Source organism: Triticum aestivum, chromosome 3B, assembly GCF_018294505.1.
Source record: "Triticum aestivum cultivar Chinese Spring chromosome 3B, IWGSC CS RefSeq v2.1, whole genome shotgun sequence".
In the NCBI taxonomy this organism is placed as follows: Eukaryota; Viridiplantae; Streptophyta; class Magnoliopsida; order Poales; family Poaceae; genus Triticum; species Triticum aestivum.
Window position 1 is genome coordinate 254667445 of NC_057801.1, and position 5697 is coordinate 254673141.

The window sequence follows — 5697 nt, forward strand, 5'->3', positions numbered from 1 at the left end:
TTTCCTCTTTAAAGATAAGTAAAATATGCAGGGCCTGGTACAAGTCTAGTCTTGTTTAAGTACCATATCTAGTGCTAAAGCTAACTAATTATCTACTTTTTACAAAATTCCTGTTGAATTACTCAGAGCATGCTTGGATACGTTTTAGTCCCATGATTAAAAGTAGTGGGACTAAAACTTGCTAGTCTCACCCATGATTGGATCCAAATACTAAAGAGACTAAAATCTAGTTATTGAGCATTTATTATCCTCCAAACCCTCCAATCCAGAACTAAGGAGAGAAATTAAATGAGGAGAGAGAGAGCTAATACATATTTTAGTAGTCCTAGCCTCTCTTTAGTCAGGGGTGCTTGGAACTTTAGCCTCTAAAAGAGACTATTTTTAGTCAGACTAAAAATAGTCCCTTGTATCCAAACACCCTCTCAGTTTACTGCAGCGACCATGACAAACAAGTCATGCGCATGCATGCTGACGTGTACCTAATAGTAACAGGTGGCATACGTAACAAGCTTTTGGACCACATATACATACTCCCTTGTATTTCCTCCTAAAAAAGAGTTCGCTCCCTAAAAAAATAGGGTAATGTTTATGTGCGGTGCGCTGGCCGAAAGTTGAGCAGGTCAAGCCCGTGTCGTTGGATTAGATAGCGATAGCGATCTTTGTGCCTGTGTTTATGCCACCTCATCCCCACGCCCCCAAAACGCGTGGCTGCTGGGGATCACACACCGCCCACGACCGCGTCTTTAACTTCATCCTCACTCGATCCCCATTTTTGCTTCTTCTCGTGCGCATAGGTTCATCTCCGGCGCAGAGATCCTCAACTCCGTCGCTCTCATCTCGCCTCTAAATCGTCAATCTCAAGCGCCCCCACGCCTCCTCGCCTCTCGCCACCCGAGCAGGGAGGATTGCGCAGCTGGGCGCGCTCATCGCCATGGGCCGCCTGCGGCTGGGTGCGCCCCTCTCCATGGCCGGCGCAGCCGGATGCGCTAGCCGCCATGGTGAGCTGAAATTGACCACGACGACGGCGAGTTTTTGCTACAACCATGTTTTCGTTTTGCTGAAACCGGCCAATGTTTTTTCTACCACCTACCCCACCAAAAATCTGCTTCCATAGTGTTTTTTGCTAGAACCGGCGAACGATTTTGCTACAACCGTTTTGGCTTTTTGTTACTACCGGTGTTTGTCAATTTTTTGCTACATTCCATCTCCATCTGTCAGTTTTTTGATGCAACCTTTGTCAATTTTTGTTACCACAGGTGTTGTTGATTGCTACATTCATTTTTTTCACAAGCTGCCACATGGCCTGTTTTTTCGGTCGATATTTTTGCTACAAACATATTTTGATTTTGCTGAAACCGAAGACATTTTTTGCTACATCCACCCATGCCGGTGTTGGTCGACAGCGGGCTGTGGTTTTTTTGGCCGCAACCGTCTTGGAGGTTTGCTACTACCGGAGATGAAATTTGCTACTACCAGAGTTTTGCTAAGATGGTGGTAGAAGGCAGACACAACGGTGCTGCGACCTTGACGGCGATGTGGAACCTGCGGGGGAAAACGATTGGTGGCGGGAATGCTTTGACCATGGATGTCGAGAGCTGGAATTCGGGGGATTTGCTTTTTGGAATTGCGGCTGCCCCCGAAGAGCAAGAATGGATCGGCAACGAGCTTCGAGGCCGGCGGTGTCGTGGTTCTAAGTCTGACAGTAGAATAGGGGGGTAGGAATGGAGAGGCAAGATCCTAGCTATGGAGTAGTTGTATACGCAAGATGTTTACGAGTTCAGGCCCTTCTCGGAGGAAGTAACAGCCCTACGTCTCGGAGCCCGGAGGCGATCGACTGGATTATATGAGTATGAGTTACAGGGGTGCGAACCCTTTACACTGAGGAGGGGGTGGCTTATATAGAGTCCGCCAGACCCCTCCGGCCCTCAGTTATGCAGGGTTTAAGGTACATTAAGGTCGGGCGTTACTGGTAACGCCACAAATAAAGTGCTATGATGACCATAAAGGCTACTTAATGACCGACCGTTGCGTGCAGAGTGACTTTAGATCTCCTGGCGGTCGAGTGGTTGGCTTCATGGTCGAGTGTCTTCGAGTCCGTCGAGTGGAAACCTTCCAGGTCGACTGAAAGGTGGTTTCTTCTAGAGATGTCCTTGGGGAGGGTATCTTGGACAGGTCCATGACCCTACCCTAGGTACATGGCTTCATCATTAGCCCCCGAAAGGATCGAGGTTTGAGTGGGGAAGGAGTTGAACACACCTCCGACCCATTTTCGTGTGATGAGTATGTCTTGTTCTGGATCAATGAACTTAGGTGACGCCACCAACTTCTTTTTCAGTCGCCTTGATCCATTCTTTGTATCCGTCGAGTGAATTTTCTTTACTTGGAGAACTCCGAAGACAGAGCGGAGGAAATCTCCTGTCTGACAAGTTGCTCTGCAGCTCGCGGATTTAGCGGGATTCAAATTTCGGGAAGCGCGCGGGGCGGAGGAGGCCGCGGTAATCGGATGGGATAAGGCAGGGACGCCTCGATCTCTGCGCCACCTTTTTTGCCACGTATCGCGCGCGCGACTGTTGCGGGATTTGACAGGATCGCCCGGGCCTACAAGTCAGTCACTCGAAAGTAACCTCATATAAGGTGCCGGACGGGGTTTTTTGAACAGTGCACTCTCATTTCCTCCCCTCTTCCTCAGACTTATCCGCCGCGTTCGCTTCCATCTCAGCACCGCTGCTCCGTGCGCGCCTCACCGGCGACGATGGTGAAGGAGAAGACGGCGGCCCTGGAGCGGGCAAAAAAAGCGACGGCGAAGGCGAAGGGAAGGGCGACCAGTCGGGGCGGATCTTTGTCGAGGGCCGGCCTGCCGCAGGGCTGGATCCAGGGCGACTGGATCCGCTCGACAATTCGTCAAGAAGACCTTGACGACCTGACCAATGGAGGACTGATCCCCCATGGATCGGCGCGGCTCCCGGGGAAGGAGTCTGAGCCGCAGCCTGAGGAGGGTGAGGTCGTACTCTTGGCCACCCATGTCGACCGTGGGTTTTCTTTGCCGCCTCATCCTTTCTTTCGGGGATTTCTGAATTTCTTTGGGGCGCAACTCCACCACTTCACACCCAACACCATCGTGTACCTCGCTGCTTTCGTGTCTTTGTGCGAGAATTTCTTGGGTTGTCGGCCTCATTGGGGTCTTTTCAAGCATATTTTCACCTGTCGCTCCCAGACGGTGAAAAAGGCCAATCCGAGTGATGAGAGAACACAAGTGATTCAGATGTGTGGGGGTCTTGGGGTTCAGATGAGGGGTAAAAGTTCTTTTCCGGCCATGATCCTTCCCGACTCGGTCCGTGGATGGCAGTCGATCTGGTTTTACTGCAAAGACCAGCCGACGCCAGGGCGGTCGACCGGAATCCCTCCTTTTTCTGTGGACCGAGTGAGGAAGCCTTCCTCTTTGAAGGTGATCCCGGAAGAGAAGGCGCAGGTTAAGGTGTTGGTCGAACGTGTTGTCCAGCTTATCCGTGACGGGGGGACCGGCATGGATCTCTTGGAGGTCTTCCTCCGACGACGCATCCAGCCGCTTCAATATCGAGATCATCCGATGTGGATGTATTCTGGCACTGAAGACACCACTCGGATCCACCCGGAGGAGGTCGAGGATGCCACGCTGGAGAGGTGGCTGGCTGCCATCACAGGGAACAAGGACAACCCCCGAGGGGCCAGGAGGATTCCTCCACTCGACCAATCATACGAAGTAGACAAGGTCCAATTCTGCATCTCCGACTGTGATCCTGTTTTCTTCATTCTGTTTGCTTAAAATCAGTCGACTGAATTTTGTCTTGTTTGTTGTCTTCTAGGCCACTACTGAGATGTACTCGATGCCCAACAGGGCGCAAGAACAGGTCGAGGAGGAGGAGGCGAGCGGAGGTGAAAGTCAGGAGGAGTGGCAATCTGATGGTGAGGGGGATGAAGATGACGATGGCTCCAGTGAAGAGGAGGAGGAGGAAGTCGATCCTCCTCGGACGGAAAGGCGATCCAAGCTCACCCACGACCCCGCAGTCGAGCGTGGCAAAGCGACTGTGCCTGTTGGGCAGTCGTCGAAGCGCCCTCGGACGACCTCTCCAGCGTCGACTGAAAAAGCGCCAAAGCATCCCTGAGCGGCGTCATCAAAGCCGCCGAAGGCCTTGCCCAAGATGAGAATGGCCATTCCCACCATTTCCGGGTAACAGCAGAACTTGCGCTTTCTCGTTTAGCATGGACAGACTCTTGGTCGACTCGTTGGCTAACCGACTGGTTTCTGAAATCTGCAGTGCTGCTACCTCCGAGACCTCCACCAGGAACGAAGACCAGGAAATGGAAGGCGCTGCCACCTCCAACCTTGGTACGATCTTTGTAGTTTCACTTTTGGTCGATTGGAATTTCATTTTTTAACTTTGGATCTTTCCTGTAGCTCCTCCTCATGTCATTGATCTTGCTAATGATGATGACGAGGCGCCGCTGAGGCCGAGGAGGATTAGAAAGGCGCCGGCTGAGAAGACTACTCAGATTGCATCAGCACCTGAGATGCTGGTTCAGGAGGGTGGTAACATCACTCGGACTTCAGTGTCCTTTGCTGTGCCGCTGACGAGTGCTCGAACTTCGTCGTCGATTGCTGATCTGCCTTCCCTTTTTGCCACACACCACGTCCCAGAGGACCAAGCGGGTGATGCTAAGGAGGCTATACGCCAGGCGGGGATCATGATGGAGCAGGTGAAGGCGATCCGGGACGCCAGCCAAGCGGCCTATGATGCAAGCTCAGCTCTTCAGAGCAACGTCCAGTTTAGTTGGTCACCGCTTGTTCTGTTAGGATATGGTATCTGAAAACTCTTCTTTCTGAAGATCTTTGTATCTGTACACCCACTGGGTGTGTCGATTGAATTTTTGGATTGGTGGGGGCACACCGAGTGCACCCACTGGGTGTAGTCCCCGAGACTATGGTGGACTGCTGGCAGTCGACTGTAGTCTTTGTATTTTGAATTTCTTCACTCGGTTTGGTCGGACCATGTCGAATGGAATCTTGGAACCAGTGGGGGCACGCTGAGTGCACCCACTGGGTGTAGTCCCCGAGACCATGGTCGACTGCTGGCAGTCGACTAAGGTCTGAAGAACCTCTCTTTTTTTTAGATCATGATGATACCGTGGCTGACTGCTGGCAGTTAGCTATGGTTTAGGATCATAACCTTTTTGTCTCTTTCGGTCGACTGATCGAACCGAGTCGGTAGAACCAGTGGGGGCATGCTGAGTGCACCCACTGGGTGTAGTCCCCGAGACTACTGTTGAATATTTTGATTCAGATGTAGTCTTAGAAATGCTACGATTTTGCTCTTAGTCACTCGGAAGCAACCTATCTTTGATGTCTGTCGACTGATTTTTTGCAGAAATCTTGCAAGCTAGTGGCTCGCTATACTGAATTGGAAAACAAGCATATCCAACTCGACCTTGACTTGAAGCTTGTTCAAGAGAACTTTAAGAAGGCGAAGGATGAAGCAAAAGGTATGTTTGGTGAGAATCTTGACGACTGTCTTTATCTTTCTATCCATTCCTGATTCTGATCTCATTGTTATTTTGCAGATAAACTGAAGGAGGCTCTGAAGAAGAAGGACCATGACCTTGCCGAGGCGCAGAAGGCGGCTTTGGACAAAACGAAGCTTGCGGAAGAGAAACTGGCTTCAG